Source organism: Erpetoichthys calabaricus, chromosome 1 (assembly GCF_900747795.2).
Source record: "Erpetoichthys calabaricus chromosome 1, fErpCal1.3, whole genome shotgun sequence".
NCBI classification, from domain to species: domain Eukaryota; kingdom Metazoa; phylum Chordata; class Cladistia; order Polypteriformes; family Polypteridae; genus Erpetoichthys; species Erpetoichthys calabaricus.
In genome coordinates this window covers 178,603,757-178,627,250 of record NC_041394.2, presented here as the reverse complement: position 1 = coordinate 178,627,250, position 23,494 = coordinate 178,603,757, and the positions used below count along the sequence as shown (strand labels likewise).

Below are 23,494 nucleotides of genomic sequence, written 5' to 3'. Positions count from 1 at the left end.
TAATAATAATAATAATAATAATAATAATACATTTTATTTATTTAGCGCCTTTCCAATGCTCAAGGCACTTCACAGAATTTAAGAAAGAACGGCAGGGTATACAGTATATAACATTGTACAAACCAGATAAATAAATAAAGAAGATTAAGACAGTAAATTCAGAGAAAAAAAAAACTAACAGACAACATAATTGATGGTCTAGCTCTCACACACACACAGGTTACATGAGTATCTTGACATAAAAGTAAACTGGGAGAAGGGTAATAAAGTCAAGTAGAGCTATAAGCCTTCCTGAACAGATGAGTTTTGAGTTGTTTTTTAAAAGAATTCATGGAGCCAGTTGACCTGATTAATTTCGGTAGGTCATTCAAGAGTCTGGGCGCTATACAGCTGAAGGCCCTGTCACCCATGGAGTGTAGATTAGTGTGGGGCACAACAAGATTGCCAGAATCAGAGGACCTTAGTGGTAAAAAAATGATAACCCTGTCCATAACTATGAATAAAATGGCCAAGGGGAAGCATATAAATACAGAAGAGAAGAGGGCCGAGGACAGAGCCTTGAGGAACTCCTTGTGTGACTGGCGCTGAGCTGGATCTGCTGTTGCCAAGACTAACAAACTCTTGCCTATCAGTCAGATAGGACTTGAACCACTGGAAGGCAGTGTCAGAGATACCCAGCATGTTCTCCATTTTGGACAGTAGAATGTCATGTCTCACAGTGTCAAATGCTGCACTGAGGTCTAATAGAATTAATATGCTGGTTTGTCCAGAGTCTGCTGCCAAATCATTGGTTACCCATAGCAGAGCAGTTTCACAGCTGTGCTGTGCCCTGAAACCAGACTGAAAGGGTTCCATCAAATTATTAGAGGTTAGGTAATTGGTGAGTTGGGAGGCTACAACATGCTCAAGAACTTTTGACAGAAAAGGTAAGTGGGAAATAGGCCGAAAGTTGTTAAGATTGTCAGCATCAAGACCAGACTTTTTTAACATTAGGGTTACAGAAGCGATTTTAAAAGTGAGCGGCACAGAGCCAGTGTCAAGGGATGAGTTTATTATTGTTGTAACAGTCGGGATTATGGCATGAAAGCAGAATTTAAGTAGTGTGCTGTGGATGGGGTCCAGTACACAAGTAGTCGGTCTCATCTTACAAAGCAGGTTATTAACAAACACAGATGTAACTGGTGAGAACTTAGAGAAGGACCTGGATGGATTGGGAAAACAGGAAGACATATAAACAGATGATGTATTTATGTTAGTTGAATTATTTAGATCTTTAATTTTGTTATGGAAAAAGTGGAGGAATTCCTCACAGACTTCAGTAGAAGAGGTAGTTGGGCCAGATGCGGGTTCGATTAGTTTATTAACTACAGAAAAAAAAAACCCTTGGGTTATCGTGGCCGCTTTCTATTATTCTGCCGTAATAGGTGTTCTTGGCAGAAGTTAGTGCTTCTCTGTAAGCTCTTTGGTGGTCAGAGAAAGCCTGGATGTGCACAGTGAGGCCAGTCTTACGTGACATTCTCTCAAGGCGTCGGCCAGCTGCTTTCATAGATCGCAATTCTGAATTATACCAAGGAGCTGAACGCTTAAAGGAAACCTCCTTATGTTTTAAAGGAGCTGTTTTATCTAATACTGAATGAAGGGCTGTGTTATAGTGGTCAACAAGACTATCTAGTGTTGACGGAATAGGTGCAGACAGTAAAAGATCAGAAATGGATCCAGAAAGATTAGAGGGACATATATTTTTAAGGTTTCTGTAAGAAATTTGTCGTTTACAGATAAGAGGAGGCAGAGATAATGAGACAGTGAAAAGTACTGCTTTATGGTCAGAGAGTCCTAAATCAGTGCTGTAAATGTTGGCAACAGATAGTCCAGAAGTACAGATCAGATCCAATATATGACCACCAGAGTGGGTGGGAAAATCAACATGTTGTGTCAAGTCAAAACAGTCCAATAAGGATAGGAATTCATTTCTCAGTTTAGATGTAGTAATGTCAATAGGGATGTTGAAATCACCGAGAAGGATAATTCTCTGATAGTGAGAGCTTAGGTGGGTTAAAAGTTCAGTCAGATTGGATAAGAAGGATGCATTGTATTTTGGAGGACGATAAAGAACAATGAGTGAGACGGGACCTGGTTCCGTTATTAGTTTAAGAGCCAGGCATTCAAAAGACAATGGAAAATCAGTTGAGATTCGTTTGATGTTTAAGTCTACTCTTACAATTACTGCAAGTCCACCTTCTTGTCTTGAGCTGCGGGGCTCTGTGTGGAAAGTGAATCCAGGTGGTGGGAGACGTAAATTTGTTTGATTTTTGTCAAGTCTCCGTTAATCACAGAATATCAAGTTTGGTGTCAGTGATGAATTCTGACAGCACCAATGCTTTGCCATTAAGAGATATCGAATTAAACAGTGCCATATTAGTTAATGAGACTTCTTTTTGCACAGAGCCGTGATCTGAGTTTAATTTTCACATAATGTAAATTCGGCACACTGACACTTCTATTTCCAGGGCCATGAGAAAGAAGGCGTATTCCTGAGCAAATGCCGCCAGTGGTCTTTTCATTCACAGTCCGGCGGTGGCAGCGACCTGACCCACGATGTACATATTTCGGGCGCCACAAAATCCTGGCGTCTTTTAGGACTGTTCTAGTCAGACCATTTGCTCTGGACAAACTGTTTAATAAGAAGGAGTTTGTCATGATATCCTATATATATGGATAGCCCACACTGATGGTTGAAGGTGGACCATTCCAGTTGAAGTGGTAATAGTTGTTGATATAGTAGGGATGGTGTAGGAAGACTGGTCATTGGAAGATGGTGGCAGTGGGAGGAAAATCTATTAAAAAATTGGTTCAGGGGGTTAACTTTGTTCACATCCCCTTCTAGCACCAGAGCCCTGGATTGCTTGAGTCCTGTAATTATACCCAGTCCATTCCAGACATCTTTCATGTTACTGTGAGTAAGTTTGTTTTCTAGTTTTGCTTTATAACAATCTTTCCTTTCACTCAGCTTTTCTTCAGTACTTGTTGTGCATCCAATGGAGCCTTTTTCTCACCAGATTTGAATGCCCACTTTTTATCATTCAGGAGAATTTTTAGTAACCGGGGATTTATTGTTTGGGAAGCAACGCACTGTTTTTGAGGCTACCACAGTGTTGACACAGAAGTTGATATAGTCTATGATGTAGTGACCAAGTCCTTCAAATACATACCCATGTGACTTGCACATCATTTCCCAGTCTGTCAGTTGGAAGCAGTCATTCATTGCTATTTTAGCCATCAAGCTACACTTTCTCAAAATCTTGGTGGTAACAAGTTGTCGTCTAATAACAGGTCTGTAGCAGGGAATAAAATGAATCAGGTTGTAGTCTGATCTGCTCAGAGGCACCACAGATTTACACTTAAAGTCATCTTTAACATTTGAATACAGCAGTTCCAGCTGGTTATTTCCTCGAGCTGAACATTAGATAAATCGATGAAAGTTTGTCATTGTTCCTTCCAAAGTCACATGGTTGAAGTCATCAAGTATTACAACTGCAAGGTCAGAGTGATTCATCATTAAAGTGTGAATAATTATTAATTAATAATTCATCATTAAGTGAATAATTTCTGTTACTAAGTTCTCATTTGCAGAGGAAGGAATAAAAGCATTAATAATGATGTTGTAATTTATTTCCCTGGACAAATAACATGGAGAAATTCTGACTTTCAGATTTTTCAATGTCTGAATTACAAACTGTATTTGTAACTGTAATATGCTCCCTTTAACACCATTCCTTTTTCATTTAGATGTACGGTTCCCCTCCTGTCTTTTTTCCATACCGTACTGTATCTCTGTCTGTAAGATGAAATCTATCTAGTATTAAAACAGTATCAGGTATATTCACTACTTTGTAATGTCGCCATTCCTCACAACACTTAAAAGACGTTTTGGCACTGAGGAATCTGAGTGATGAAGTGTTTCAGGTGTTATTGTTCCATTCTTCATGTAAACACATCTTAAGGTGTGCAACAATACAAAGTTGTTGTTGCATTTCTTGTTTCAAAATTCTCCAAACCTTCTCTACTGGGGACAGCTCAGGGCTGCAGGAAGACCAGTTCATTACTTGTACCCTCATCTTCCTCAGCCATGCCTTTGTAATGAATGTAGAATGTGGTTTTGCATCGTCTTGTTGAAAAATGCATGGACATCCCTGGAAAAGATGTTGTCATGTAGGCAGCATATGTTGCTCTGCCATCACAGAAATATAAGTTACCTTTGCCAAGGGCACTGACACAGCTCCATACCATGACAGACCCTGGCTTTTGAACTTGTTGCTGACAACAGTCTAGCTGGTCCTTTTTGTCTTTGGTCCAGAGCACACAGTGCCCACTTCTTAAAAAAAAAGATCTGGAAAACTGATTTGTCTGACCACAATACATGTTCCCACTGTGTGACAGTCCATCCCAAATGCCTTCGAGCCCAGAGAAGTCAATGTCACTTCTCGACATGGTTTACATAAGGCTTCTTTTTTGCAGAGTAAAGTTTTAAGTGGCATTGGTGAATATAATTCCATATTGTAGTTCTTGACAAATGTTTTCTAGAGTAATCCCTTGCCCATGTGGTTATATCAGCTATTAATGAGTGACGGTTCTTCATGCAGTGCTGTCTGAGGGATCAGAGATCACGGGTGTTCAGCTTAAGCTTGCATCCTTGCCCTTTATGCATTGAAATTCCTCCAGATTCCTTGAACCATTTAATGATATTATACACTGTACATGGAAAAATATGCAAATCCTTTTCAATCTTTCTTTGGTGAGCATTGTTTTAAACACTTCAATCATTTTCTTATGCATCTGTTGACAAGCTGGAGATCCTCTGCCCATCTTTGGTCCTCAAAGACAGCCTTTCGTGGATGCTGCTTTTGGACCAAACCATGACTACAATCCCCAGTTGTCATCACCTGTTTGAAACTGTGTCATTATTTAATTATTTTACCACATTATTGACCCTAATTTGGTCCCCGTCACAACATTTTTGGAATGTGTTGCAGACTCAAAATGCAGGAACAGATGTATATTAACAAATGAAATAAAGCTGACCAGACAAAACTTGAAATATCTTGGGTTTATATTGTCTGCAATGAAATAAAATTAAGAATCACTGCTTTTTTTATTATTGCTTGTATTTTCCATACCATCCCAATTTTTATGATTTTGGAGTTGTACTTTAAACAAGAAGGAATGTGTCTAGGTCTTATTTTGTTTCTTTTAAAGAAAGTAAAGTTAACAAAAAAAGACACACAGACATTGAAAGAAAAAATAGAAGGATAGAAAAGAGAAAATGAAGTAATTATTTTCACTTTTTTCTATTCCTTGATCTTTTTGAACACCCTTTACCTATGTTTAAATGTATTTACAGATTTAGGATTAATACATGGTACATGCAGGAGACTGGGTTACAACTAGAACACTGTGGCAGAGTGGCATTGGAAACATTGACCAAACTGTTCCAAAGTGTGTCTGGTAGCAAAGTCTGAGTGGCAACAGGCTGACAACCAAGAAGATGAGATAAACAGAAACCAGTTTGTCACCGACTTGCCCACACACCGGAACAAACAGAAAGAAAGTGACAAGGAAACAAAGACAAAGAAAAAGATTTGGAAGAAGCAAAAACAGAGAGCAAGAAAAAGAGACCTTTTGGGACTTGAGAGAGTGCAAGTCCACATGTTGTACAATAATGGAACTATCCACTGTGGTGCAAACACAGGACCATTGGACCAGTTGTGAACAGAGGTGTTTAGCACAGCAAATATGCATACGATGAGAAAACAACTTTAGAAGAGGACAGGAAGACACTTGGTGCCCCATGGTGATACCTGTCTATACAGGTAAAGGCTGGTGGTAGTCAGAGTAATATCTTGGTTGGAAAAACAGGAAAGGCAGCTTAGTCAACCCGAAATGTATGAAGAGTGGCCATGACGGTTAGTTTGTGAACATTTAGCCTATGTTTACTCACGTGGACAGAGGTGGTTGGGCACCTGTGGAATGTTATTTTACAAATATTTAAGCAAACAGTATAGCATGTAACAGTAAAGCATGTGCTTTGATGAACAGCTCAGGACAGTAGTCTGGTGACAAGACAGACACAGGACTTACATAGATTAGGTGAAGCAATAATAACAAAATCCCACAATAGATTTAAAATGGAATTGGGTTAGTTTAATGGAAGGAGTAAACTTGTCTCAATTTGAGCAACCAAACTGGATGACTAATTAACCCTTTAACCGCCAACTCCCTAAATATTCCCCACGCCAGGCGAAATCTGAACAATTTTCGTTTTTTTACTTTTTTACATTTATTCAAGCAGTATTGACCACTAAATGTTGTGCAAGTTCTAGAAATGGGCAAACACATACAACTGGAGTACCAGTTATCCATCCAAATGGTGTACCCATTGTCCAATAGTGGTAGGGCAAGGTACACAACAATTTTCTCTGAAAGTCCAAAGTCCTTACATTTATCTGGCAACACTGCTGAAATACTACTCATAGGATCCTCTTTGCCAGTGTATACACGAAATCTATAAATGTAACCTGAATTCTCAGCTAAGCAAAACATCTTGATACCAAACCGTGCCCTTTTCAATGGTAGATACTGTCGAAACTGTAAGCGGCCCTTCCACAACAATAAACTTTCATCAACTGCAACTGACGGTCCTGGCATGTAGGGCAACTGAAATGTTTCAAATAAATGGTCAATCAAAGGACGTAGCTTGAACAAGCGGTCGCGGTTTGGATGTTTCTTATCTGGCTCATTTCTGTTGTCATTCAAATGAAAGAATTTCAGCAGCAAAGAGAATCGGTTACGTTTCATGATAGCTGCAAAAATAGGTGTTGCATACATAGGATCTGTAGACCAGTACATCTCAATATCTGGTTTTCTGACCAGGGGGCAGCGGGGTGCACTAACTTCTTGATCCCTTGCAGACCATTCTCGGGAAATTCCGCAGGGTTCCAGCACCTTTGATGACGTCACTTCTGCTTCCGGAGCCTTCGATGACGTCACTCCCGGCCCCAGGCTTTGATGATGTCACTTCCGGTCCCATCTCTGATGATGTCACTTCTGCTTCCAGCCCCGATGACGTCACTTCCTACACTGGCCTTTAAAGCGGCCATCTTGATTCAGTACCGGCAGTTCTGTTTTGGACTCATTCTTGTCAACAACTCACAATCTTTAACTACCTTTCTGCAGCCAAGACACATTATATGGGTGGCTGCCTCAAACATTTATGATGTCTGTTTGTCGTTCTTGTGACAGTGGCACAGTCGGCAGGATTTACAAAGCCCAGAAGAAAATGGGACCTGAGTTCATCCCGGAGTTCGGAAAGACCTGGTGCAGGCTCCGCTCCGTATATATTTATCCGGGCCAGTAAAATTAGAAAGGAAGAGTGTGGAGGAGACACACAGACATGGGCTGGTCTCTATGGGGAAAGTGACAAGGACTTATTATGCCCTTTTGGAGGAGAGAGGTGTCCTCCCCACTGGGGCCAAGGTCCCAGATAAATGTGGGGCATCCCCAGACCAGCAGATGAAGACTTTACAGGCATGGAAATTAGACCCAGATCGGCTTACCCAGGGGCAAGCTTCTCCTCTCTGGGAAATGGTGCTAGCATGGCTAAGGCCATTTGATTGCTCCACCTTCCAAATATTGCAAAGAGTGTCCTGTTTTTTGCTAATGTCCAACTTTCCCGATCATTTCACCCAGCCAGTGTGGGGAGGCTTCCATAATATGGACGAGCTCATTTGACTTGTCAAAACATAAAGACAGCTTTACAAACTGGGAGAGCAGAATGGTCCTTTAGCGGACACTGTGAGGACTACATCCCATCCAATCTGCCACCTCTATATGAACTGGAGTCTGTGCTGGAGTCCCCAGATCCACGGACGCACAACTCACTCTGGGATAGATGGGATGATAAGTGGAGAGAGAGGGAAGGGTTGTGTGCACTTTCAAACCCCCTGTTGGTATCCCATACGGGAGTAGTAGTAGTAAACGGGTTTAACGTGGAAGCCCTCTTCGATTAAGGCAGCGACATTTCTATTGTTGACTGCCGATATGTACTCCACGACAATGGATTAAGACAAAGACCTGAATAACTTTTATTCACGGAGAAGTCCAACATTATAAAACCACCCTATGTTTCATCAGCCATGGAGGATCACTGAAAAAGTTTCCCATTGTGGTTGTCCCAAATCCAGCTTTCACTGTGATTCTAGGGTGGGACTGGTCTAATAATAAAAGTAGTGTAGTACTGTATACTCCCATGCCCAACTTAGGCCTAGTGATAGATGGAGATGACGTCTCAGGTTGTCTCCATGCCGTGTACTCAGCTGGCAGAGAAAGATATGGTAAACCAAGAGGGGGATGGGGAGGTTCTAGGACCGTCGCAGGCCATTACCTCATCAATCCGTGTCTCGACAAGTCAGGATGAATCCCCGCCCATTGAGGTCAGACTGAACCCTCTCTCTGAAATACATTTCCAATTTAGAGAGACGCCGGTTTCAAGAATGCAGTAGTATTCGTCAATGGCCAACACACACATCAGCCCATGCCACAGGGTCGTCACTTTGTAATAGAAAATTACCTATTATATAGGGTTGCTGACCATGAAGGGAAGGTACGGAAGTTGTTGTCAATTCCACGTACCTACTGGCAGCAGGTCTGTGAATTAGCACACTCCCCTTATAGTCAAAGAGCATCCCCATCATCTTCCCGAAGCGAAGAAAACAGAAGAGGAGCTTGAAATCAAGCGCATGCTGGACTTAGGTGTAATAGAGGAGAGTCATAGTCCCTGGTCCAGTCCGATATTCTTGGTTAATAAGTCTAATGGGAGTTGGAGGTATTGCAATGACTTCCATCAACTTAATCAAGTCTCCCAGTTTGATACTTATCCAATGCCTCAAGTGGACAACCTCCTTGAGAGGCTTGGACAGGCAAATTATTTGACCACACTTGACATGACAAGGGGGTACTAGCAGTTTCCTTTAACAGACTCCACAAAGGTCAAGACCACATTTAACACCCCTGGTGGACACTGGCAGTATCGTGTCCTTCCATTCGGGTTACATGGGACTCTCGCGACTTTCCAGCATCTGGTGGATAAAGAGCTCCGCCCTCATAACACGCATAGTGCTGCCTATTTAGATGACGTTGTCATTTATTCCAACACATTAAAGGAACACCTACAGCAGGTCCGAGCAGTATTATGGACGCTTGGTAATGCCGGTCTTTAAATAAATCCAAAACAATGTTTTTCTCGATTAAGAGAAGCCAAATATTTAGTCTACCTGGTGGGCCGGGGTACTGTAAAGCCACAGTGGTCAAAAATAGACACCATTTTGAAATGGCCCTGTCCACGATCCAAGTGGCAAGTCCAAGCCTTTCTTGGTTTAGCAGGGTACTACCGCCAGTTTGTACCTTGGTTTTCAGAGAGAGCGGATCCCTTGAGTGATTTGAAGAGGGCCCCTAATATTGTGGTATGGACTCATATGACAGAGGCTGCATTCAGTGACTTAAAATGGGCCTTGACAACTGCACTTGTATTGAAAGCTCCTAATTTTTTGCTTCCTTTCATCCTCCAGACGGATGCTTCGGAAACAGGCCTGGGTGCCGTGTTGAGCCAATGCGTCAATGGTGTGGAACACTCCATTAAGTTTCTGAGCCAGAAACTGCTGGACTGTGAGAATAGGTATGCGGCGGTGGAGAGAGAAGCCCTGGTGATTAAATGGGCGATTACACAGTTAAAGTACTACCTCTTGGGTCGTGAATTCACTCTTGTCACGGATCATATAACCCTAAAGTGGTTGGCCCTCCACAAGGAGTCGAAATCCGCGGGTCACTAGGTGGTTTCTTGACCTTCAACCTTATAAGTTTTCGCTCGTAAGGTCTCTCTCCATGCCAACACGGATGCTGTCTCTCGTATCCACAACCTCTGATGGGTCTGGGCTGGGGGTGGAGGGGCTGTCACACACATGCGAGTAGGAGTCAACTAAAGGGCCTGAATAATGGCAATTCAATGTCTTTCTCGATCCCTTGCAGACCATTCTCGGGAAATCCCACAGGGTTCAGGCGCCTTTGATAACGTCACTTTTGCTTCCAAGGCCTTCAATGATGTCACTTCCAGTCCTGCCTCTGATGATGTCACTTCTGCTTCCAGCCCCGATGACGTCACTTCCTACACTGGCCTTTGAAGCGGCCATCTTGATTCAATACCGGCAGTTCTGTTTTGGACTCAGTCTTATGAACAACTCACAATCTTTAACTACCTTTCTGCAGCCAAGGCACATTATACGGGTGGCTGCCCCAAACCTTTATGATTTCTGTTTGTTGTTCTTGTGACAACTGTTATTTTATGTTTAAGCCAGTTCATTGATTAGATAAACCTTTGCATGCAAAGCTAGAATTGACTGGCCAGCTGTCCTGTGGCTGGGGAGGGATAGAAGGCCTTGCTGTAATCTACTTATTTCTATATGAATATGTCAAAGGTATCATTTTATGTACTCCTTTCCCCTACAGGAATAAAACTTGTGTATTGAAAAAGTGGTTTTAAATTTCTGAGCCAAGTAAATGTGACTGGGACAGGCCACTAAGGAATGAAAGTTGTATAAAGTCAGGCAGTGAGTTAACTAAGAAGAGAGCTGAGCAGACAGAATCAAGTTGGTTATAGATGTAAAAGAAATGGGGAGGTATTTAACTACAGTGACCAAGCTGGTAAGAGCAAGCATGCATAGGATTTAAAGTATTTTCTTAATGTCTGCTTAATAAATCGTGTTAACAATTGAATAGAATCACCTTAGCACCCTACCACAACAAAGCAACTGGCTTATTAAATTGTTTTTGGTATCTAGTATAACATATTAAATGTGAGTGTGCATCAGGTCACTGGATAATCCGCAGGGACACTGCAGAGTCTTAATGCATCTCTGCGTGGAATGGTTCTCTGGCAAAAATAGAATGATATTAGTATGGCTTATCTTTCTTTGCCCAGGTGTTTTCCTCCCTCTTGGCATCTTGCTGTACTACAATTTAGAGAGTTAAGAGATCTCACACAAAGTGGTCATCTATTGTTGGCCTAAAATGATGTGCTAGGCAGTCAGTGATCTGTTGAGTCCGTTCTTCAGTGAGATGAACATGTTGCTTAACATATGGTCTGTCTTGACTGTACTCTTTGCTATGATTTAGCAAGGATGGACTAAATGTGCCCCCACAGTCAACTCCATTATACCTGGATTTCTGCACTTACATTTTAGTTCTAGATTAAGCTTTGAAATAGAATGGTTGTGGGCGGCACGGTGGCGCAGTGGGTAGCACTGCTCCCTCGCAGTTGGGAGATCTGGGGACCTGGGTTCGCTTCCCGGGTCCTCCCTGCGTGGAGTTTGCATGTTCTCCCCATGTCTGCGTGGGTTTCCTCCGGGCGCTCCGGTTTCCTCCCACAGTCCAAAGACATGCAGGTTAGGTGGATTGGTGATTCTAAATTGGCCCTAGTGTGTGCTTGGTGTGTGGGTGTGTTTGTGTGTGTCCTGCGGTGGGTTGGCACCCTGCCCGGGATTGGTTCCTGCCTTGTGCCCTGTGTTGGCTGGGATTGGCTCCAGCAGACCCCCGTGACCCTGTGTTCGGATTCAGCGGGTTGGAAAATGGATGGATGGAATAGAATGGTTCACTCAGCCTTTTTTATGGACATACCCTAGGCAGTAAGTGTCCTGTTACAGAGTTGAAGTTAAAGCCAAATAAAAAGTGGAGAGCAGAGCTAGTGATTTTTAAGGTTTATAAGGCAAGCAGAGGACATGTTGCTATTGGTTTCTTTGAGTGAACATAAATCCCATCTTTGGGCTAAAAACTGGTGCAAAGTTTTCTTTTTCCATTAACCTGGAGAGTTTAGCTTTACATTCCACTTTATGGCTCCATTGAGTTTAACTATGTTCTCATTGTCATGGTTGCTTGGTTTTGCAAAACCAATTACCAAAGAAGTTTCAGATTCAGAATGCTACTCCATCTTATTTCTCTTTTGTTTCATTTTGTTATACAACATCTCTGACATATTTTAAATCAGCTCACCTCTTATTCGTTCAATCTTACTAAGATGAGCAATTATTGAGTAAAGCTTTCCAACATAAGACAACAAATAAGCTTTAAAAAGATTGTGAAACATTGTAGATCTTAGAATAGGTAGTAGCCTAATAAAGTGTAGACATTTTGGGCTTTCAATGAACAGAAAGCAACACCTCTGTGACTCCAAGAGGTATTGATGAAGCAAATTGTCAGGGCTAAAGACACAGCCAAAGATCTTCACCTGAAATGAAGGCTCTCGGAGTCAGTGGATAGACAAACAGAGTAATTAGCTTAATTGCAATTAAACAATAACGCAGACTCAACTTAATTTAGGCCAAATGAAGCTGAGCCCCGAACAGTTCAAAAATCACAGTTTATATAATCATTTCTTATCATTCTGACCTCGCTCAAAGCAGCTCATTCGCTGCTTTCCCCTGACTCCTTTTCTGTACCTGGTCTAATTAACTTTTATTAGAACCACCAATATTTCTTGTTTTCTGCCAATTATCTTTATTTTTCTGTTTCGTTTATTTTAGGTCGGCTGAGAGCCAACAGGTGTTTTCCCTTCTTCCATCCTTGAGCTGTCTTTATCTCATCATCCTCCCTTCCTGGGTCCTCTCGCTAGGTTATATTGGTAGCTAAAGCTATGTTTTAATTTAAAAAGAAATATGGCATGTGCCTTTATTTAACCATTTGTGTAGCAGGCCTGACTTGTATTAATATTGCACTAAGGTTAATGCTTATATATTTTTCGATATTTATTTATGCTAATACATGAATATACTAATTTTATTTTCCATAGTATCACTTCTTATAAAACGCTGTGCTCATATGTTTTATAATGAAATCTTTAACACTGTTTAACTTTGCTTTGTCGTGTATTGTACTTTGATATCCAATATGTTTACTTATCTATTCTACCACTTTGCAATGTAAGTGTGAATGAGTGATGGGTGGAAACTGCTTTGTGCACATTTCTTTTATCATGTAACAAACAGTAACACCTGGAATTCTCTTCAGTTACTGTTTCTTTTCCTGGCAGTGCCAGTCTGGGAGTATACACAACTCTTCTGAGGTTAGGAAATTTTAAAACACACAGGTATTTAAGATAATAAATACCTTGGGTGGAACACATAAAACTGTGGCTTAATGAAGCATTGTTATTTAGAATTTAATCAGTCTTGTCATTCATGTTGCTCAACCATAGCATTCAACATAAAGGAGGAAGATATTTGAATTTCAATGTTGTGTGATTCCAATCGCTCTTAAGGAAGATCCAGTTTGTCCTGATTTATTTATATACACCTTGTTTTTGATGTTTTTAATTTTTTTTCACAGTGAATAATGAAGGTCAGTTATAATAAAACAGTTTGTCTGATGGTGCTGTTTATTGGGGCAGCTGCACTTTATATGTATAGTGTGAGTTTTGAGCAAAATGAAATGAAAGCATTTCTTGGAGAAATTCAATTACTATTAAAGCAAAATAAAGAACTGATGAATGAGCTGAACATTAGACAAGAACACTCTGGTAAGTTTTTACTTTTGTATTACATTTACTGTTTTTGTAATATTACAATGGATATTTATCATTGCTTTTTAATGAGTTATTCACAGCCTTTACAGTATATAATATAGATATACTTCTAACATGTTTAACTTGATTAGCACTACCAACCTGATGATGCACAGGTTCTAAAATTGTACTGTAAACTACTTTTAATTTTGCTATAAATTATTTAATACTGTTTTTGCTATTGTAACCATTACAAATTTAGCACATTTCAAAAAATTTCATGTTTTATACACCACTCTTAATTTTTGACTGTTAAGCTGCACCAGATACTTGGACTAAATGCTTTTTATGAAATAAGTTTAAATGATGATTTCAACAAATATGCCAAAACAATGCGTTTTAATTTACAATTGAGGCAGAAATTTGTATGCAGCTCATAAATAGGCTACTTTTTTCTAATTCACACTGCTGTTCTTATTTCTGCTGTTAGAATCTTTGCTTGTCATGAAATCTTTAAGTATAACAACTTAAGAGATTTTGTTATTTTTTTGAAGCACTTATTAAATAATGGATTTGGAACAATTTTTTAGTTATATTTTTTTCTGAAGTAATAATGAATGCAGAATTATTCATGTGGAAGCCAGGCAAACATTTATCGTTTACAGGGGCTGCAGTCTAACCCTACCCTTAACCCAAAGCAGATTTGGGACTTAAGATAGGAATCCAAATGGCATGCTTATACACACAAACTTATGGAGCATTTTTAAGGTTTTGTTTTGTTTATTTTTTTAGTAGTTTTTAGTAGTTTAGTTTTTAAGCTGGTAACTAAACCTGCCACCTTTGGGATGTGGCAGGAAAACTCATTTAAACATGCGTAGACTGAACATATGCCACAAAGACAGTAACCGGATCAAGATTAGAACCTAGAAATCTAGAGATGTAAGACAGCATCACTGACTACTGCATCACCATGTTGCCCATTCATAAAAAAATGGAGTGAGATTAAATATTAAATTGATCACGGACAGAAAATTTGGAATGTTATCTGTTAATAACACATACATTATGCAAAGTTCCAGCCAGTTCCAGGTTGTTACCTTGCTGCAAAACCATGACTATAACCGTTCCTATTCTGACACAAAAGTTGTTTTTCAGTTAACTACATGTATCCTACATACTGTTCAAGTATGTAAAAGCCTCAGTACATGTTATGTTCTGCCCATAGTGGAGAAAGGAAGTTATTTTATATGAAGAGAAACCAGAAGGTAAAATGTAACCAAAAAATGAGCCAAATTTAGAAAATTACCATCCCATATTTGTCAAAACAAAAATTATAATTCCAAAAATCATTTTCAATATAACTATTCCAAAGTTTTTTTAACTAGTACTTCCTTTAAAGAAAACGCCAAACAAAAATATTTGTTTAGTTATCTATCTAATCTAGGATGATATGCAAAGTACTTGGACTGACCTTTATGTACTCACGTAATTAAAGTCACGCATTGAGATTCCTGAGCAGGTATTCATGGTAACTAGCCCAAAAGATAGTAGTGCCTCCTAAATGGAGTTAGAAAGATTTGAGAAATATTCAATGTACCAAAATATTTGAAGTGTAGAAATAAATTCTATGGATTTCAAAAGTCAAGTTGAATCAAGAGGCCTTATTAACATACCACACATACACAGCATACAATGACTAGAAATAATGTACCCCAGGACCACAGTGCAACCTACACACAAATAGTACATCTATAACATAATACAGGATAAGTGCAAGACAAGTGAGAACTATACTATAGTAGATAGATAGATACTTTATTAATAGTATAGAATAGTATACTATACATAGATAAATAATAGGTACATTTAATAGACATTAAGTACAGTACAGTGCACCAACCCACAACAATGAGTGTTTTATTACAAAGTTATATGTGGAAGAAGTATTTATATGTCTGAAATCATAACATGTTTCCTCTCACACACCAAAGAGTTTTCTTCCTTCTTTGTTATTTTTAATATTTGCTCTTAAAAAAACAAACCCTCCTGCCCCAACACTCTAGAGTTCTGGTTTCAATCCATTTGGAATTTTTATGTGCTGCAAATTTGAGTCTGGGTACTCCATTTTTTCCATTTACTAAAGATGTACAATGTATGTTAGGTTGGTGGAAATTTTTAAATTGTCCTGCTTTGAATATTGTCCTGGCATCCTGTACCATGTACCCAACACTGACAGTACAGGTTCTGGCTTCTGGCATCCCTGAATTGAAGAACACAGGTGTGATAATGTTATATTATGAAGTGTAAGTCTTTAAGACAATCCCTAAACCACAATAAAGAAACATGGATTTGTATAAATAACATAATTGCTCAGGCTGAAAGCGCACACACACTTTCAGACTTCCCTGTCTACATGATTACGTGCAGAAGAACAATAATGGAGTACAATAAAAAAAAAATTTCCCAAAACAATGAAGCCTAAAATCTTAATGAAAGTAATCTAGGGAAAGAAAAACACTTTATTTGGCAGTGAGGTGTCAGGCAAAATAGAAAGAAAATATTTTTCTTTTATCAAACTCCAAATAATCAAATCAAATATATGGTTTAGGTAAGTTACAACCTGCTATAAAAATGCAATGCTTAAGGGGTGGCTATGTCAGAGAAAGTGTGTACCTGACAAAATAACAAAGGGAGGAAAAACATCAAGGAAATCACATAAAAACTAACATTTGATTGACAGGTGTGTTGCAAGGGCTGAAATGTTGCATTTCCAGTTTTTTTAAGTAATCTTATACATATTATTGAATTTAAAACAGGACACTTCCTTAATCCTTAAACGGATAAATATTCCAGTAACGTATTGTGACACAAGCTTCCTCACATGATAAAAAGATTTTGTTACTTTAACATGAATAATTCATCCTTCCTTTTTTGAGGTTACTTAAATCAGCAGGAGAGTCTGTGTTTGCAGTTTGCACGATCCCTGTATCAGGTGTCAGCTCATGGCAGGGGAAACTTTCTGTGCTAGCCTTTTTAACCCCATAATATTTATAGAATAGTTGTATATTGTTTGGAACATTCATGACCAACACCACAAAATCTGTCATCTTATTATGAATAGAAAAAGTCATTAAGTGCACTCATTTTTATTATAGGTAATACTCATATTCATTTACTAACACACCTTGCTTTCTGCAAAACATTTCATCAAAGTTAGTGGATCAGGTCAATATGATATGATTTAATTATTTGATTTAATGATTTAATATGATTTAATTTTATTAGGACTTCTGCTTGTATTAATATTTCCTCTCCATCCACCATACCATGTCTTGAAAAGGGAGCTGCTCTCTTTAAGAACCATTTAGTTTCCTTTCACTGGCATGTGTAGAGTAGCTTGATGTCAGTACACTGCTTTTCATTTTTAAGGCATTTTTGTTTTTGGACATCTCCAAGGACATCATGTATAAACAGTGCGTACTCACAAAAGTGTTGTCTACACCAGTTTCCACACTCACATCGTGATGTATAAAAACTAAATTTGGCATAAAGCCATGCACATTTTCATGCCAGGTCAATTCCTTGCATACGCAAGTTTTCTGCTTGGTTTTGCAAACTGGCAGCACCCAGCATCAAAGCAGTGCTTTTGTTCCAGTGTGGTTTCCCTTTCTTTTTTAGATTCACATCCCTGATGCTGCTTTATCATATACACTGAAATTAACAGCATATCATTTATTAGTTTAAGGCATCTGATTGTAATCAACCTGTAACCATATAATGGTGCACAGAATGGCCAAACTATTCCAAATACTATAGCTGCTTTAGTGTTATTACTCTCAGTGCACCACTGAGTATTTAACCCACTGTATCTGAGTGTGGAATCACAGTTCTACAGCAGCTGATCGGAAAGAGGATTATTGGGATACAGCATTTAGCACACACTGCCTCAGCCATGAGCGTAGTCTATTTGAACTGTTCCCATACAGTACGGCAAACGCTTCAGAGCCTTTCTTGTAGAGACCTCATACTTCAGAAACAGTTTCATCCCAAGAGCTCTAGACGCACTCAATCAGTCCATCAAGTGTTCCTGGTAGAACTGTTTGTACTTATAAGTACAATCACCTCACTGTAAACTTGCACTACAGTTTTAATATTGTACAACCTGAACCACTTTATAAAGCACATATTACATATAATTACGACTGGCTTCTAAGTCGATTCAGATTTCCAAGCGTTAAATTCTTGGAGCTCTTGATATCATTTTTAAGATGAAATGCGGTAAAGTATGTTTATTACATTATACAGATAAATTTTAAATATCATTTAAATAATGTACAGTATATTGTTAATAATTAAACATGTGAGGACATGCTGGACAGCAGTAGTGATGAGCTGGTGCCCCGTTCAGGGATTGTTCCTGCCTCGTGCTGTATGCTTGCTGGGATTGGTTCGACCCAGGATGGATAGATGGATGGAATAATTAAACATGTACTATGAAGATATTTCAGTGTTCCATAAAAGTTTTGAAGAATCAGGGTTCTAATCCTAAAGATGGCTTGACATCTATTACAGAACGGATTGCGTGGTGATTTGTTACTTGGAGAAAGAAAAGGAAGGACAGGGACTGGGGGTTAGCACGTTTGAGAGAGACAGTACTGCTGCAATAAAGTATTTCATTGAAGGTCACGCACAGTGCAGCAAGCATCTTGTGGGAGGCAGGAACAATCTCTGGACATCACTAATACTGTGCCACCGTGTCCCCATATTTAATACATGCTTTAATTCCTATCATTATGAAAATATCAAGTATACATCTTAATATTTAAATTGTAAATTGTTCAAAGAGCTGTAATATCATGAATGTAATGTATTTGTGTCCTGTTGGCGGAAGAGAAGCCCGTTTAAGAAGCACATAGTGATTCACACACAGAGTACATAGAAGAACACATAGAATACGAAGCATTTAACGTGCTACTTTAGTTACGATGGGATTTGAGAAACTAGTAAATTAAACGATTTTAAGATGAAGTTTATGACGTTCTACTTTAATGACAAAATATGTGATTAAAGTTTAAATTTCGAGATTAAAGTTGATATTTGGGCAACTGTGTCCTTATTTTGTTTTTCTTTTCTCTGTACCCTAATACGCTTCCATATGACACTCAGATGGTGGGCTACGATTCACCTTTTCACAGTGACTTTGATATCTGACCGCTTCTTATTTATTTTGGGCACTTTGTGACTTTCTGAACTTGAACTTTCAAGTTCCTTCGCCACTCTATTACTCAATCAACTTCCTTTTGTTGTTTATATCACTGCTTAAACCAACAGATAGTATGTTTTTCCTTGCCTCTACTTGGTATTCACTGAAATTCTTCTTTTTCCCCCGTGCTTTTGCTATTGACTTTTCACAGAACACGAAACATAAGGGGCTATTTATATTGATTTGCATATTCAAAGGGGTGTAATTCTGGGAGGAGTCTGGGTGGGGCGGCAGGCGCATGCACGTTCTTTACTTTTAACGCTGACCGAGATTTATGTAGCAGAAGAACGTGGAAGTAGGCGTACGCACAAATTTATGCATCTGGATTTTTTTGTGAGTATGCACATTTCCGCTTTTGTTCATATGCCATGTTTTAGTGTGAATTGTACGCACGGTGTTATGTATGAGGCCCCTGGTGTACTCGAGTGTAAGAGATGGGGACTTGTTTTCTGCCTACTTCATGTTTATAACATTTCTCATTTGACTGTTCCCATTTTTTAAAAAAATTAATAAAAATGCTTACTTGCAGGTGTGGATGGATGAAGTCTTCTGTAGTCTCTTTTTTACGAAAGATGATCACAATTGTTGGCAAGCTCTGCTCTGTATGCATTTGTGTGTGTTGGTAATGGTTGAGGTCAAGGCCAAGAACTCTACCATTTATCCATTTTCACAAACTGCTCAATCCAGCTACAGGTTTGTGGAGAACAGCAACTGAAAAAATAAAGAGCCGGTAAACTAGTGTAAGATATCCTGATCTTCTAACTCACCTTGGATAAAGGCATCAACCAAATCTTACTTGTGTAATATGTCCGGAATTCAGATTCTGTACCTGAGTGTAATGTCATCCAGTATCCACAAAAGGGCTGCAATGTCCAATGAACAAAGGCATCTTATAAAGAAAGAGGGACATAAGCGCTAGAATATGTGCCTGACAAAGGGAACAAGACCCACAAAGAAAGAAGGATATTAGAGCTAGAATGTGCAATGAACAGAGTGAACAAGATGCACAAAGAAAGAGAGATACAAGGGCTAGCATAGCTGGTGAACTGAGATTCCTAAATGCATGATGTGCTTGAAAAAGACTGACTTATCATTGTACAATTCTGCCAATTTTAATAAATGGATGTTTTGCTGTGCCAGTATCTATTGTCATAGGAGGCTGGGGGTGGTACCCAGGAGGACCGGATGAGGGCTTATGCCTCCCCCAGACCACGTGGGGGCGACCACCCTGGTGGCTTTGTGGACAATGGGAACAGAGCTTTGAAGCTCAACCCTATAGGGGCCTGTGGTCACCTCCAGGGGGCACCCCAATGCCTATGGAGCCCTGGTTCTCAGCACTTCCGCCACACCCGGAAGTGCTGGGGGGAAGAAGACCAGTGACACCCGGAGTGCTTCCTGGTGCGCAGCCGGTACTTCCGCCACACTGGGGAGTGCCGGCGGAGGCTAATTGGGAGGCACCTGGAGCACATCCGGGTGTGTATAAAAGGGGCCGCCTCCCCCCATTCGATGGCTGGAGTCGGAGAGGAGAGGAGAGGAGGCGGACTAAAGAAAGAGAGAAGAGGCATTGTGAGGCTTGGACTTTGGGGTGATTGGTGCTGCGGCACTGGGTTGTGTGTGTGTTTCATTTGTAATAATTGTAAATAAATGTGTGTTGGGTGATAAAACAATGACTACCTTTCTGTGTCCGGGCTGTTCCCCACACTATATAATGTAGGCTGATTTCTGTCTATCTGGCAGTAACACTCTGGCCGTGTTCTATGTTATAGCTTGTGATGCACCATTTCCTGGATTGTATTTTTAATGTGTGGAATAATAAAATGCATTGCATTCAAATACGTGAGGCATCACAAAACTTTGCATTGAGTTTGAGAATACAATACCAAATAGTGTATAATTGAGGCAACAAACTGACACTATAACATAATGAAGGAAAATTTCAATTGAAAAAATAGGAAATAAAAAAAGGAGTACTAGTCCATGAAACATTCTGGTGATCTGCTCTCATTAATGTAGCAAGATGAGAGCATAAATAAATCATGTAAATCAGTAGCAAATTCCAACAACAGTTATAAAGAGGTCAAACGTTCAACTACTTCCCTCTCTGTGACAGTCAGTGGGCTCCAATGGGATTAGTATTCCCCCTGTCTTTTATTTTATTTCCTACCATTTCTTTCTTTTTAACATCTCTTTTAATAGGTTGAAAATGTCGGTTATATATGTCACCTGTTAGAATGAAAACTTCAAAGCATTTTATTAGTAAAAGTGACTAACGTTGTGAGTACTTCTAACTGCAGTTACACTCCCTGTTGAATTTATTTCATTCAGATGATGCTTCTACACTTAGATTTAATCACTAGACAACTAGTTCATGATTTATTGTGGATTGGGCTGGCCAGCATAATCATAATGAATAAAGTTTAAATGGAAATAAAAAACATGCATATTGTATTTATAGGCGTTTTTTTTGCATTGTGGAGCTTTTGGAGTTAACTTTGCAGATAAAGTGGTGGTATGCAAGTGATATGATTGTCATGTCTATGTGTGTGCTAGCACATAGCATGTTAGCAAAACTTTGTGATAAATATGTCCCTTATTTGTGGAATATTTAGGCAAAATACATAAATAATAAAAACAAGAAAAAGACTGGAACAAATAATGACCTTATGCATTTGCTAAATTTTAACTAAGAAAAGGACAAATCTATTATTACTTTATGAAGTTTTGGCCTGGGCATATTCAAAGTTTCAAAACAGGATCTCCTTTTCTTTAGATTCCTTGGTTTGTATTTTGATGGCAGTTGCATCACTGCAGCTCCCTGATATGCTAGAATTTCTTACAATTTACATTTTCATTGTAGATCCCTGCAGTTGTGTGTTTAACCCTATTTCATAAAAGGGATCACTTTAAAAGATGTTTATAAGGCTCCAGGAAATATTACAGCAATAAGTGATATGACAAACAAAAGAATCCTCAGTGAGAAGTAAGACCAATCATGCAATACACTATCAGGCCAAATTAGAGATTCTAATGAACCTAACATTGACGTGTTTGGGCTGCCTGGAGACCATGTACAAACTGCGCACAGACATTGATTGGGGTGAGGACTCAAAACCACATTTCTGGATTTGGAAGATGGCGGTGATAACCACTGCCCAATATTTTGTTTCTTTATTCTGTTCACTGTGACGGTCATTTTCACTGCAGTTTACTTTTAGAGCAGGTTTATTTGTGAAAACGACACTGAAATGACTTATTCAGCTCCTTCAAGGAAAAGGAGCATCTGCTTTCCCTTAAGCTGATGTAAAATGATATGACTTTTAGTTGTGGGGCATGACAGATTTTCCAACCACAGTTGCTGATTTTGTTGCTGGATCGTATCAATTTACATGACTGTAAATCGTTATCCATGTGACATTTACCGACTGAGTGCTGACCTTCCAGCACAGATATGCTCACTTGTTTTGGTACTGTCTAAAGTGTTCTGCCTGATGGAGCCCGAGCTGTACAAAGGGTTAACATTTACAACAATTTTAGTCACAATCTTTGTTTTTCTTTATCCATTCTGTCATGGTACATAAAACATGAGACATCAGGCAGATAAGCTTCCCTTCTGTTTATTAATTCCAAAACACACACATTCTTTATTCTTCATTTCTGCATTATATGAATTGTACTTTGGGATGAGCATTCATTGTAGCTCGCATGCACAAAACACAAAATCAGAACTGTTTGATTTTAGAGGAATAGGTTTTGGACTAGTTGCAGTGAGTCACTTGCATGTCACGTTACACAGCCTGCTTTACAGGAGTGCACCGCCAACTGCCTCTGACTTGCTATGATTATTTAAATGATGGTTATGACTGAAAATCACTGAAAAAGTCATTTTAGAAATGGTTATGGTTATATTCATAATAATAATTATACAATGCACTTGTGATAATTCTCCTCAATGTCTGTCAATAATGCTTACAATTTCTTTATAATGGAGGTCTACAATACTTCTATATTTTAATTTTAAAAAATGTTTAATTCTCTGGTTAAGCTAAAGGTGATGATATAAAATGGTAAAATGTAATTGTGCTAGGGTAGAGTGTTTCAGGGACTTTGAGGTTGCAGGATAATACTCCCTCTAAACTACTGTCTCAGAGTTTTACTCCAAAACATTGCTCTGATTGCACTCTGTTAGCAGTAAGGCAGTGTGATCAAATCTTTAACCTTTAAATCACATGTTTGCAGGTTCAGACCTCCGTAGCCCACCTTGACACTGAATCATTTCATCATTCCATTCTTGTGCTCTATTTGTAATGTAAGCCAATCTTGTTAACCTGTATTGGATAAACTATGAGCAAAGACACAAGAGCCGTCACAAATAATAATAAAAACAGGCTGTCAAAGACTAAACCATCATGTTGATAGCGTTATTCCTAAATATATCCAACGGGGCCATTTACTAGTTATGGTATGACATTATTTAGGAGATTTTTGTTGCCTCCCTTTAACCATCCCTATCTTTAAATTTGTGTCTTCTAGTGGTCATCTGCTACAACTACAAAAACATCACAACACTATCACAGCTACTACAGACTACAGGAATAATTTCCTGCATTCTCATGTGTAATTGGTTTGTTAAT

At 39.1% G+C, this 23,494-nt stretch overlaps 1 protein-coding gene across 4 annotated transcripts in view; it reads left to right on the top strand.

Moving 5' to 3' along the window:
• Positions 1 to 23,494, top strand: part of LOC114657406 (probable polypeptide N-acetylgalactosaminyltransferase 8) — a 526,476-nt gene that overhangs the window by 435,477 nt on the left and 67,505 nt on the right. Inside the window, exon 2 of one of the 4 annotated variants that reach the window (XR_007935632.1) lies at positions 13,426 to 13,615. The exons of the other annotated variants lie outside the window; for them this stretch is intronic. The gene's annotated coding sequence lies outside the window, so the exon portion shown is untranslated. The remainder of the gene's footprint in view (positions 1 to 13,425; positions 13,616 to 23,494) is intronic. 4 annotated transcript variants of the gene reach the window in all.